The sequence below is a fragment of the Mus caroli genome, unplaced genomic scaffold (assembly GCF_978045245.1).
Source record: "Mus caroli unplaced genomic scaffold, Mus_caroli_1 scaffold_6, whole genome shotgun sequence".
Classification (NCBI taxonomy): Eukaryota; Metazoa; Chordata; class Mammalia; order Rodentia; family Muridae; genus Mus; species Mus caroli.
This window is the reverse complement of record NW_028227261.1, coordinates 53,445,585-53,458,832: the sequence shown is the minus strand read 5'-3', so window position 1 is coordinate 53,458,832 and position 13,248 is coordinate 53,445,585. Positions and strand designations below refer to the sequence as shown.

The 13,248-nt window shown below is 40.6% G+C and overlaps 1 protein-coding gene across 4 annotated transcripts in view; it reads left to right on the top strand.

Annotated features, from left to right (window-relative positions):
• Pde4b (phosphodiesterase 4B) overlaps positions 1–13,248 on the top strand; it is a 553,986-nt gene that overhangs the window by 85,834 nt on the left and 454,904 nt on the right. The window contains exon 1 of one of the 4 annotated variants that reach the window (XM_029475818.2): positions 6,267–6,283. The exons of the other annotated variants lie outside the window; for them this stretch is intronic. The gene's annotated coding sequence lies outside the window, so the exon portion shown is untranslated. Of the gene's footprint in view, positions 1–6,266; positions 6,284–13,248 lie in introns of those variants that run through there. 4 annotated transcript variants of the gene reach the window in all.

Below are 13,248 nucleotides of genomic sequence, written 5' to 3'. Positions count from 1 at the left end.
TTGGTAAATGTGTCCTCCCTTGCTCCCCAACTTATAGATCCTTCTCTTCAGACATATACAGGCTACATTTCACTCACCTAGTCACAAATCATACTGTTGAATGTTTCTGTGGTGTTTCTTCTGACTGGATTATCATTCTAACCCTTTTTCCACTAATGATATCCATTTATGCCTTAGAACAGTGTTCTTAGCCTGTGGGTCACAATGCCTTTGAGAGTCGAATGGACCTTTCACAGAAGTTGCCTATCAGATATCCTGCATATCATATATTTATCATAACAGTAGTAAAATTATGTGTTTTAAAGTAGCAACAAAAGTAATTTTGTGTTTGGAAACAGCACGAGGAACTGTACTCAAGGGTCCCAGCATTGTGAAGGTTGAGGACCGCTTAACCTTTTATGACCTCCTTCAGTCAGCCCTGCTATGCTTTGTGTTCTTCATACTACATAGGGCTGATATTTGCCTCCTCAGTGTGTCTTAGCTCTCCCATAGTACACTGTTTGTCCTCTGTTAGTAGTGTCTGCCAAATAACAAATAAATTCTAGTTATGTTCCTTGTTGATTACTATCACATATGGTTTAAGATTGAGAATTTTATCTAGTCTCCAGTTAAATATTAGCAGCCTTGATGAGAGGCCGATGAAGCCGTTCTATAAGATGTAGCTGCTGGAGCATGAATATAGCTTCTCTTTATCCATGGACTTAACATAATGTTAAATTTAGCATACATAAGAATGGTTATGGTGGTCATAATTACCTAGAAAAAAATAGAAAATACATGATACTACCTAAGAACAAAAGTTCCCAAATAGTAAACCGGAAATTCTTGTTTGACCTTTACATTCTGTAACTGATATCTGATCACCTGTTGTGAATTTTTTTAAAAAAGCATTCTGCATTCCTATTTTAAAATAATTTCTGCAACACAGTTAGTAGAACAACAGTAAACTGTTTTATTTTTTCTGGAATGACTATCACAACTGACTCATATTTTTTAAAAATTACAATTATTATTTAGTATGTGTGTGTGTGTGTTCTCATGTGTGGGCCATAGTGCATATGTGTGGGTCAGGAAACAACTTGCAGGAGTCAATTCTCTTCAACATGCGGGTTCAAGTTATCAAACTTTGATTGTCAGGTTTAGCAGTAAGTATCTTTACCCATTGAGCCATCTCACTGGTCCTAATGATCTATTTTTATTGACAATCTGAAAAGCAGAAAGCCAAAGACTTACTGTGACCTAAATAATATTATTCAGCTTTATAATAAAAGAGATAAATAGGTATTGCTTCTTATTCATTAATTGTGGAGGGAGAATATTCAGCAATACCTTCACGGTTGGATAGCAATTTGTATTTTAAAAAACATTCTTATAGTCATCTATGAATAGGCTATCGTCTGACGGACTTGAGATTAATGTTACTTCAGACATTGTGTTATTTATTCATTTTATGGTTTATGCTTTTGAGATAATTATAATATTTACCTTGTCAAATTCACATTGACTCTCTGTCCAGATCTCTGGAGCCTGCTTTTATGTATTGTGAGGCTTTTGTTGCATTCTCTTATAATAAGAAAATTTAGGGATAAATAGCCCCAAAGAAGCTACATCACATTATGTTATTTTAATGCTGTTTTTAGGAGGGAAGTGGATCTGAAAGAGGGTTTTTCGGTTTTTGCTGTTGCTGTTTGCTTTGTTTTGTTTTTATAGAGGAGACTTAACTGAAGTGGTCAATGGGGTTATTGTCTGGCTGACTGTTTAATGAGGACCTACTACTTGCAAAATCCTGGCAGGCAGCACTCACCATGTTGTTTTATCTTCACAATAAGCCTGAGAGATAGATGGTAACATCTTTATCTTTTTGAATAAGGATACTGTGTCACAGAGCCAAGTAAATTACTGAATGCATCATGGCTAGTACGTGACATAACTGGGATCTCAAGCCAGCATCTTCTGAACCAGGTTCTGACACCTCTTCTGCATGTAGCACTAGCTCGTATTCAATAGCATTCATACCAGAGAATCTGTAAATGTTTATGGCCCACTCCAGAAATACCACTGCTCCCGTATTCCTAAAAGCATACAGCATTTGAACATTCCCTTGTATTGATGACATTATTACAGCAGCAGTATGGAAAACAAATAATTACTTTCCATTAATAGAAGCAAGAGTTTAGAAAGAGCAAATGCCTCATTAAGAACTATTGATCTTTGCTGGTAACTGGAGAGTAGAGAGATATTGTTTTGTCTATGAGTAAACTCATTTCTCTCCATCCTGGAAAAGTTCTGTTTGCCTCCATGTGCACAGTGTAGATTAGCCTTGTCTGTGAAACCATTCCTGGTCCTCATGGGTGCTGTGGTATGATAGCATCTTGTGCATGCCTCTGCTATATAACTCAGCTATTCATTGCTATCTCCTACTGTATTGGACTCTATAGTCCTTGAGGAAAGAAATCCTTTCTTTCCAACAGTACATTCTCAGTGTCTACATAGTACATGGCTCTCTGTAGTGCTCAGTAAGTGATTTTTTGAGACAGTTGAATGAATAATTGAATGCTTGAATAAACAGTGTTTAAACTCAAAAGGATGATTTTGTCTTGAAGCATTTTTTTTTAAGGTTAGGATGCTTCCAGATGTAAATAACCTTTTAAATTCAAGATAAAGCAACCTTTTAACTTAGAGCTGACAGTTGTACACATAGAAGTCTGTAGCCCAACGCCCAGGCTGATGGAAGTTTAGTTCTATTGTGTCAATAACCAGATGAAAGGCAAGTCAACAGCTAAAGAACTCTGGCTCCTTCTGTGTGATGCAGGAATCACCCACGGCAGAAGTTCCATGTCCTACCTAAGAAAATGAAGCTTGAACATCACTGTGACGATCATTTTGTGGACTACTCTGTTCTGGTTTTCAGCTTTGCCATTTAAGTGGCAGAACCCCTCCTCACTAAATAGTAAACATAATTCTAGAACGTGTGCAGATAAAATTGAGATGCTCTGATTGCTGATCCACTTGTCCTCTTACACCTGCTGTCCAGTTGACTTCATTCCCTGAATATCAAATATATTAGGTGCTTGCCAAACTAATTTTTTAAAATTTATTTATTAGGTATTTTCTTCATTTACATTTCCAATGCTATCCCAAAAGTCCCCCATACCCTCCCCCCCACACCCCTCCCCTCCCACTCCCACTTCTTGGCCCTGGTGTTCCCCTGTACTGAGGCATATAAAGTTTGCAATACCAAGGGGCCTCTCTTTCCACTGATGGCCAACTAGGCCATCTTCTGATACATATGCAGCTAGAGACACGAGCTCATGGGGGGGGGGGGGTACTGGTTAGTTCATATTGTTGTTCCACCTATAAGGTTGCTATAAGACCCCTTTAGCTCCTTGGGTACTTTCTCTAGCTCCTCCATTGGGGGCCCTGTGATCCATCAATAGCTGACTGTGAGCATCCACTCCTGTGTTTGCTAGGCCCCGGCTTAGCCTCACAAGAGACAGCTATATCAGGGTCCTTTCAGCAAAATCTTGCTAGTGTATGCAATAGTGTCAGCGTTTGGAGGCTGATTATGGGATGGATCCCCGGGTATGGCAGTCTCTAGATGGTCCATCCTTTTGTCTCAGCTCCAAACTTTGTCTCTGTAACTCCTTCCATGGGTGTTTTGTTCCCAATTCTAAGAAGGGGCAAAGTGTCCACACTTTGGTCTTCGTTCTTCTTGAGCTTCATGTGCTTGCCAAACTAATTTTAAGTCCATTCTTAAAGCAAAGCCCAATTTGCATCTTAAAAAGTAAAAATAGAAATGGTAGGTTTTTAAAATTTTTATTTATTTATTCAGCCCCTCATGCTTGCTCTTTGGAAGCCCCCAAGAGTCTGCTGGTTTTCCTGTGGAGTCCCTGTCCTGTTCAGATCCCTCATTCCTTCCCCCTACTCTCTTCCATAGGACCCTTGCCTCCCTTCTGAGCTCCATCTAGTGTTTGGCTGTGGGTTGCTGCAGCTCTTTCCATTGGCTGCTAGGTGCAGCCTCTCAGAGGACAGTTATGCTAGACTCTTGTCTCCAGGCATAATAGAGTATCATTAATAGTGTCAGGGATTGGTTCTTACCCATGGGATGGGTCTCAATACAAGGAACTCATTGATTAGGCATTCTCTCCATCTCTGCTCTGTCTTTGGTCCTATATATCTTATAGGCAGAACACATTTTGGGATGAAGGTTTTGTGGGTGGGTTGCTGTCCTTATCCCTCCTCTGGGAGTCCTGCCTGTCTATAGGAAGTGGCCTCTTCAGTATCCATATCTATCAGTGCTAGGAATCTCAGCTAGAGTCACCCCCACAGACACTCAGGAGCGTCCCCTATCCCAGGTCTCTTGCATGTTCTAGAGATGCCCTCCATGCTGATTTCTGTGAAATGGTAATTTTTAGTATAAAACTACATGTACCAAATGTGTTTCTTGTGCTTTTTGATGCTCTGCTCAACAGTATTGTATATCATTCTGTTATTATCACCTGAGTTTCTGCCATCTTCTAAGTTTGCTTCCTTGGTTCTCATGAACACATAAATCCACATCCCTCAATTTTTCACCAGGGCTGGGACAGATTGTTTGGCCCCAAATCAGATGTCTTCTTTACAGTAGGCAATCACTACTGTCAGAGTTAATGTCTAATTAATTGTATTAAAGTAGAAAGTATCATGTTATTGAGTCATGTGAGATGTTTGGGAATTTTTTTTTCACAGTTTGGTCATTTTTCTCATGCACAGTGTATGTATTTATTTCTGAGAGAGGAAGACAAAAAAATTTAAGTATATATCTATTTATTTTATGTATATGAGTACACTGTAGCTTTACAGATGGTTGCGAGCCATCATGTGGTTGCTGGGGATTGAACTCAGGACCTCTGCTCGCTCTGGCCTGCTTGCTCTGGCCCAAAGGTTTATTTATTATATGTAAGTACACTGTAGCTGTCTTTGGACACACCAGAAGAGGGTTTTAGATCTCATTATGGATGGTTTTGAGCCACCATGTGGTTGCTGGGATTTGAACTCAGGAACTTTGGAAGAACAATCAGTGTTCTTACCCACTGAGCCATCTCACCAGTACCAAGACAAAAATTTTATGAGTTTCCTTAAAGTAATTATGAATGTTATAATTTCTCTTAAGTCTTATTTCTAAGAATGGAAATTTTTACATATTTACGTGTATGTGGGGGGATGTGAATATGGATGTGCATGTGTATGTGTAGGTTTAGGTGTGAATAGGTACTTGTGCATATGTGTGTGTGAGTTTGTGTGTCTCTGTGTGTGTGTGTTTGTACAAGCAAGTGGGTGACAGAGGAACTTGGGTATCATTTCTCAGGAGATGTCCACCCTTTTGTTTTTGAGACAGAGTCTGTCACTGGCCTGGAACTTTCCAGGTAGGCTAGGCTGCTGGCCAGTGATCTGCCTATCCCTGTCTCTAAATTACCACACACAACTTTTTATGCAGGTCTCAAGCTTACATTCCGAACCTCACTTTACCAACTCAGCTGTCTTCACAGTCCCAGAAAAAAATTGGTTGATGAGCTTTGATAGAAGCTTTGAATATGAATAAACTTTGGCCAGGTTCTATGCTTTTTATCCACGTTTCATTAACATGTGAACAACATGGTATGGTGGACGATACTAAGCAATCTAGAGGTGGTGTATATGCGACATAATGTTTTCTGCATAACTTAAAATTATCTTTAGATACTGAAACAAAGACTCAGTTCAGAAGAAAAATGAATATGTGTATTTTCATTAACGTAAGAGAAGGAAGAAGCAGTCATTGTTCCACTTCAGTACTGTAGTTTTAATCTGTACTTCTCTATACATAACCCAAATGTTCAGTGTAATTTGGGTGTCTATGAGACTCTGTGAAAGAGAAGCTGCTCACAAGATCCAAGTGCTCCTCCAACTAAAGGGCGCTCTCCCCTTCCCCTTTCTTTCCCTCCCTCTCACTTGAAAACATCTGCTTTGTTTCTTGCTCTGGAATCCCATTTATTTTCCCAGTTATTGTCCATGCCACCCCTGACCCTGCTTTCTTTTCTCCTCATTTCCCAGGAGGTAGCAGCTGGGTTTGTCTGCACAGCGGGTGCCTGGTGTGAACCTGCCAGCTTCTCCTAGCTCAGTGAGCTTGGATGAGTCACTTGCCCTTTCTGGATGTCAACGTTTTTACCTTTAAAATTAGAACTGCAGACAGTGAGAATTACACGACAGTTAGGGATGAGATGACAGTGCCTGGTCACAAAGCCACTTGCATCCCCTCACATAGGTAAGTGTTGAGCACTTGTGCAGTGTTGTTCACCAGGCATCTCTCTAGAAGCTTCTAGAAGCTTTCTACCTTTGACTGAAAAAACCTCCAGCATTTCTAGGAAGAAGCACAATGCTCATATCTATTCATCCCTATATATTTTCCTTGCCAGGGCATCAGTTAATAACAGCATTTGGTAGGTGCATCTGGGAGGCATAAAACCGTGCATATGTAAAATAAGCACACAGTTTGACCGAGACTATGAGTAATAAAAAATGAAATAATAAAATCATGTAACAGGAAAAGAAGTCAGCAAAGGTGTTAACTGAAGAAGCAACATCAAAACCAAAGACTAGCAAGCAAGTTAGACAAAACCCAGGGAAACACTGCAGTGTGGTGAGAGTTCCAAGAGAAGAAAGGCATGCTGGGTAAACTTCAAATGTTTCTGACCAAAGTTCAGTGAATTAAAAGGATATGGTGAAGAAGCAAGTGGGAGCCAGAAGAAGAAGCTGAGGCCACAGAGGAAAGCAGTGACCAGCTCTCTAGGGAGTTAGACTGTTGATCATTTTACCGAAGGTTTTCTTGCTCTTAAAATCACAGGGAATCATAAAGAATGCAAAGCAGGCATGTAGCAGAATGGCTAACTCTAGAAAATAGATGTGGGGGGAGAAAGGATTCTTTGTTTGTTCTTTAGTCACAGCACTAAAGACTGTAGCCTCCTGGATGCACTGCCTTTCACAGTGTTTGCCCATAGAGCCAGCCTTCGTTCATCTCTTTACCTAATGAGCCCATTGTCTCTTCCCTGTCAGGGCTTCTCCTGTGGACTGTGATCCTGACACGTTTCAAGGACATAGTGCTGTGAAATGGATAACCATCTATTCTTTGCTTCTGAAACTAGACATCAGGCTTCCTGAGGTCAAAGGCTGTGTGTCACAGTCGACTTTGTATTTCAGACCTATGAGTCTCTGTCACTTGTTGAAATCTCATTTGTGGTTTGTATTATGAGGAACTGATAGAAAAAGAGGAGCTTGGGGTTTTTGCTGGATAGAAATTCGGGCCTCAAGTCATGAATGCCATTTGACCGCTTATATTTCTGTTGAAAGTTGGTGACATTTATTGGTGCCCAAGAACAGATTTAATAGACTTATAAACATTACCAACTGTCTCAGAGAGCAGCAGTAGATTTAAATTCTTGCACGGGCAGGCAGATGCTTAGAGGTTATATTCGGCTTCTCGTCTGTTTGTGAGCATTCTGAGGATCTTTTTAGGAAGCACTAGAAAGTCTCTAATCCTTCCTCCACCACATCTTCTCTTTGGCATTCACGAGGTGAAAACCATGAGAGCTTTAACAACATTGTTCATTGTTTTGTAGCTGTGATCATTTGGATCTGGAATGGATCGATTCGCATTCTTCTACATGTTAACAACCAGTTGTGCCAGCACCATTTGTTGAAAATGCTGTCTTTCTTCCACTGGATGTTTTTAGCTCCCTTGTCGAAGATTAAGTGACCGTAGGTGTGTGGGTTCATTTCTGGGTCTTCAATTCTATTCCATTGGTCTATTTGTCTGTCACTATACCAGTACCATGCAGTTTTTATCACAATTGCTCTGTAGTAAAGCTTTAGGTCCGGCATGGTGATTCCACCAGAGGTTCTTTTATCCTTGAGAAGAGTTTTTGCTATCCTAGGTTTTTTGTTACTCCAGATGAATTTGCAGATTGCACTTTCTAATTCGTTGAAGAATTGAGTTGGAATTTTGATGGGGATTGCATTGAATCTGTAGATTGCTTTTGGCAAGATAGCCATTTTTACAATGTTGATCCTGCCAATCCATGAGCATGGGAGATCTTTCCATCTTCTGAGATCTTCTATAATTTCTTTCTTCAGAGACTTGAAGTTTTTATTATACAGATCTTTCACTTCCTTAGTTAGAGTCACGCCAAGATATTTTATATTATTTGTGACTATTGAGAAGGGTGTTGTTTCCCTAATTTCTTTCTCAGCCTGTTTATTCTTTGTGTAGAGAAAGGCCATTGATTTGTTTGAGTTAATTTTATATCCAGCTACTTCACCGAAGCTGTTTATCAGGCTTAGGAGTTCTCTGGTGGAATTTTTAGGGTCACTTATATATACTATCATATCATCTGCAAAAAGTGATATTTTGACTTCATCTTTTCCAATTTGTATCCCTTTGATCTCCTTTTGTTGTCGAATTGCTCTGGCTAGGACTTCAAGTACAATGTTGAATAGGTATGGAGAAAGTGGACAGCCTTGTCTAGTCCCTGATTTTAGAGGGATTGCTTCAAGCTTCTCACCATTTCCTTTGATGTTGGCTACTGGTTTGCTGTAGATTGCTTTTATCATGTTTAGGTATGGGCCTTGAATTCCTGATCTTTCCAAGACTTTTATCATGAATGGGTCTCGGATCTTGTCAAATGCTTCCTCCGCATCTAACGAGATGACCATGTGGTTTTCGTCTTTGAGTTTGTTTATATACTGGATTACGTTGATGGATTTCCCTATATTGAACCATCCCTGCATCCCTGGGATGAAACCTACTTGGTCAGGATGGATGATTGTTTTGATGTGTTCTTGGATTCGGTTAGCAAGAACTTTATTGAGGATTTTTGCATCAATATTCATAAGGGATATTGGTCTGAAGTTTTCTATCTTTGTTGGGTCTTTTTGTGGTTTAGGTATCAGAGTAATTGTGGCTTCATAGAATGAGTTGGGTAGAGTACCTTCTGTTTCTATTTTGTGGAATAGTTTGTGAAGAACTGGGATTAGATCTTCTTTGAAGGTCTGATAGAACTCTGCACTAAACCCATCTGGTCCTGGGCTTCTTTTAGTTGGGAGACTATTAATGACTGCTTCTATTTCTTTGGGGGATATAGGGCTGTTTAGATCATTAACCTGATCTTGATTCAACTTTGGTACCTGGTATCTGTCTAGGAACTTCTCCATTTCATCCAGGTTCTCCAGTTTTGTTGAGTATAGCCTTTGGTAGAAGGATCTGATGGTGTTTTGGATGTCTTCAGGATCTGTTGTTATGTCTCCTTTTTCATTTCTGATTTTGTTAATTAGGATGCTTTCCCTGTGCCCTCTAGTGAGTCTGGCTAAGGGTTTATCTATCTTGTTGATTTTCTCAAAGAACCAGCTCCTTGACTGGTTGATTCTTTGAATAGTTTTTCTTGTTTCCACTTGGTTGATTTTGCCCCTGAGTTTGATTATTTCCTGCCGTCTACTCCTCTTGGGTGAATTTGCTTCCTTTTGTTCTAGTGCTTTTAGGTATGTTGTCAAGCTGCTAATGTGTGCTCTCTCTAGTTTCCTTTTGGAGGCACTCAGAGCTATGAGTTTTCCTCTTAGAAATGCTTTCATTGCGTCCCATAAGTTTGGGTATGTTGTGGCTTCATTTTCATTGAACTCTAAAAAGTCCTTAATTTCTTTCTTTATTCCTTCCTTGACCAAGGTATCATTGAGAAGAGTGTTGTTCAGTTTCCACGTGAAGGTTGGCTTTCTAATATTTATTTTGTTATTGAAGATCAGCCTTAGTCCATGGTGATCTGATAGGATGCATGGGACAATTTCAATATTTTTGTATCTGTTGAGGCCTGTTTTGTGACCAATTATGTGGTCAATTTTGGAGAAGGTACCATGAGGTGCTGAAAAGAAGATATATCCTTTTGTTTTAGGATAGAATGTTCTGTAGATATCTGCCAGATCCATTTGATTCATAATTTCTGTTAGTTTCACTGTGTCCCTGTTTAGTTTCTGTTTCCATGATCTGTCCATTGGTGGAAGTGGTGTGTTGAAGTCTCCCACTATTATTGTATGAGGTGCAATGTGTGCTTTGAGATTTACTAAAGTTTCTTTAATGAATGTGGCTGCCTTTGTATTTGGAGCATAGATATTCAGGATTGATAGTTCCTCTTGGAGGATTTTACCTTTGATGAGTATGAAGTGTCCCTCTCTGTCTTTTTTAATGACTTTGGGTTGGAAGTCAATCTTATCAGATATTAGAATGGCTACTCCAGCTTGTTTCTTCATACCATTTGCTTGGAAAATTGTTTTCCAGCCTTTCATTCTGAGGTAGTGTCTATCTTTTTCTCTGAGATGAGTTTCCTGTAAGCAGCAAAATGTTGGGTCTTGTTTGTGTAGCCAGTTTGTTAGTCTATGTCTTTTTATCGGGGAGTTGAGTCCATTGATATTAAGAGATATTAAGGAAAAGTAATTGTTGTTTCCTGTTATTTTTGTTGTTAAAGTTGGCATTCTGTTCTTGTGGCTGTCTTCTTTTAGGTTTGTTGAGGGATTAACTTCTTGTTGTTTCTAGGGCGTGGTTCCTGTCCTTGTATTGTTTTTTTTTCTGTTATTATCCTTTGAAGGGCTGGATTCGTGGAGAGATAATGTGTGAATTTGGTTTCGTCGTGGAATACTTTGGTTTCTCCATCTATGTTAATTGAGAGTTTGGCTGGGTATAGTAGCCTGGGCTGGAGTTTGTGTTCTTTTAGTGTCTGTATAACTTCTCTCCAGGATCTTCTGGCTTTCATAGTCTCTGGTGAAAAATCTGGTGTAATTCTGATAGGCTTGCCTTTATATGTTACTTGGCCTTTTTCTCTTACTGCTTTTAGTATTCTATCTTTATTTAGAGCATTTGTTGTTCTGATTATTATGTGTCGGGAGGTATTTCTTTTCTGGTCCAGTCTATTTGGAGTTCTGTAGGCTTCTTGTATGTTCATGGGCATCTCTTTCTTTAGATTTGGGAAGTTTTCTTCTATAATTTTGTTGAAGATGTTTGCTGGTCCTTTGAGTTGAAAATCTTCATTCTCATCCACTCCTATTATCTGTAGGTTTGGTCTTCTCATTGTGTCCTGTATTTCTTGGATGTTTTGAGTTAGGATCTTTTTGCATTTTACATTTTCCTTGATTGTTGTGCCGATGTTCCCTATGGAATCTTCTGCACCTGAGATTCTCTCTTCCATCTCTTGTATTCTGTTGCTGATGCTGGTATCTATGGTTCCAGATTTCTTTCCTAGGGTTTCTATCTCCAGTGTTGCCTCATTTTGGGTTTTCTTTATTGTGTCTACTTCCCTTTTTAGGTCTAGTATGGTTTTGTTCATTTCCATCATCTGTTTGGATGTGTTTTCCTGTTTTTCTGTAAGGACTTCTACCTGTTTGATTATGTTATCGTGTTTTTCTTTAAGGATTTGTAACTCTTTAGCAGTGTTCTCCTGCAATTCTTTAAGGGATTTTTGTGCTTCCTCTTTATTGTCTTCTGCCTGTTTAGCAGTGTTCTCCTGCATTTCTTTAAGTGTGTTATTAAAGTCCTTCTTGAAGTCCTCTACCATCATCATGAGATATGCTTTTAGTTCCGTGTCTAGCTTTTCCGGTGTGTTGGGGTGCCCTGGACTGGGCGAAGTGGGAGTGCTGGGTTCTGATGATGGTCTTGGTTTCTGTTAGTAAGATTATTACGTTTACCTTTCGCCATCTGGTAATCTCTGGGGTTAGTTGTTGTTGTTGTCACCGTTTAAAGATTGGAGCAGAAGCTGTGTTCCACTCACCAGCAGTCTCAAAATCCTGTGGCGGGGGTCGTGGGTAGCTGGTGGGTGTCAGCCGACCCTGCGCTCTAGCTATTCCGGTGCTGGTCTGGCCGGAAGAGGCCTGTGGTCCTACTCAGGCCGGTTTTCTGCTTCCCTAACTAATGCAGTCTCAGGTCCCGCGCGCAATTGGATTGGAGCAGAAGCTGTGTTCCACTCACCAGAAGTCTTAAGATCCTGTGGCGGGTGTTGTGGGTAGCTGGCGAGTGTCAGCCGACCCTGCGCCCTAGCTACCCCGGCGCTTTTCTGACCGGAGAGGCTTGTGGCCCTACTGAGGCCGGATTTCTGCCTCCACAACCAAAGCAGTCTCAGGTCCCGCGTGATTGGACTGGAGCAGAAGCTGTGTTCCACTCACCAGCAGTCTCAAAATCCTGTGGCGGGGGTCGTGGGTAGCTGGCGGGTGTCAGCCGACCCTGCGCTCTAGGTACCCCGGGTGCTGGTCCGGCCGGAAGAGCCATGGAAGTTATAAAAGGAGGTTTGGGAGGCTAGGGAGTGTGCTAGGGGTGGACGTTCCTACAAACAATCAAGGGCAAAGTGATGTGGAAGCTCTGAATCTGAGACAGATGCTGCAGTGGCGGTTTCACACAGTGAGAAATGACAATCAAAGGGAATACCTAAAAAAACCTGCAGGTTCTAACCAGGGCCAGTCCCAGAGGGTACTCAGGTTATGTCACCATCTGCCCTGGATGATAGACATTGAGCTAGAAGGTTTAAAATTTTGTTGTGCCAAGTTTTGGGCCTGCTTTCCTTCTACATTTTCACTCTACCCCTTTTGGAATGGAAAAAACGTTCCATGCCACTGTTTGTTGAAATTATGTAAGATGTTTTTATAGGGGCTTCCAGCTGGGTCACCTTGAGTGCCAGAAGAGAATTTGGACTTGGACATTTGAGTGATATGTTGGAACTGTTAAAACTTTTGGACCGATGGGAGATGCTTCAACAACACACATTTCAATGTGAGATGGAGAGGGAGCTTTGAAGGAAAAAGGGCAGAAGATCCAATTTGGATCTGAATCATTTACCCAAAGGCTCATGTGTTAAAACTTGCTCTCTGGTCTGTGATGCTACTGGGAGATGATGAAATCATTAAGAGATAGAACCCAGTTAGAGGATGTGATTCCATTGAAGGTAGCCCCATGGCTGGGAAACTGAGATCTTAGCCCTTCCATCTCTCCTTTCGCTTCCTGGCCCCTCTGAGGCTAATCCTCCATCACTGCCTGCCATGATGTCCTAAGATACTGTAGTCTCAAAGTAATACAACCACATGACAGTGAGACTGAAACCTCTAAAATTGAAAACCAATGTAACTCCTCTTTATAAGTTGTCTACCTCAGGCATCCTGTCACAATGGGAAACTGACTGAACAATAGGCTTAGGGTTTAACCTGCATAAC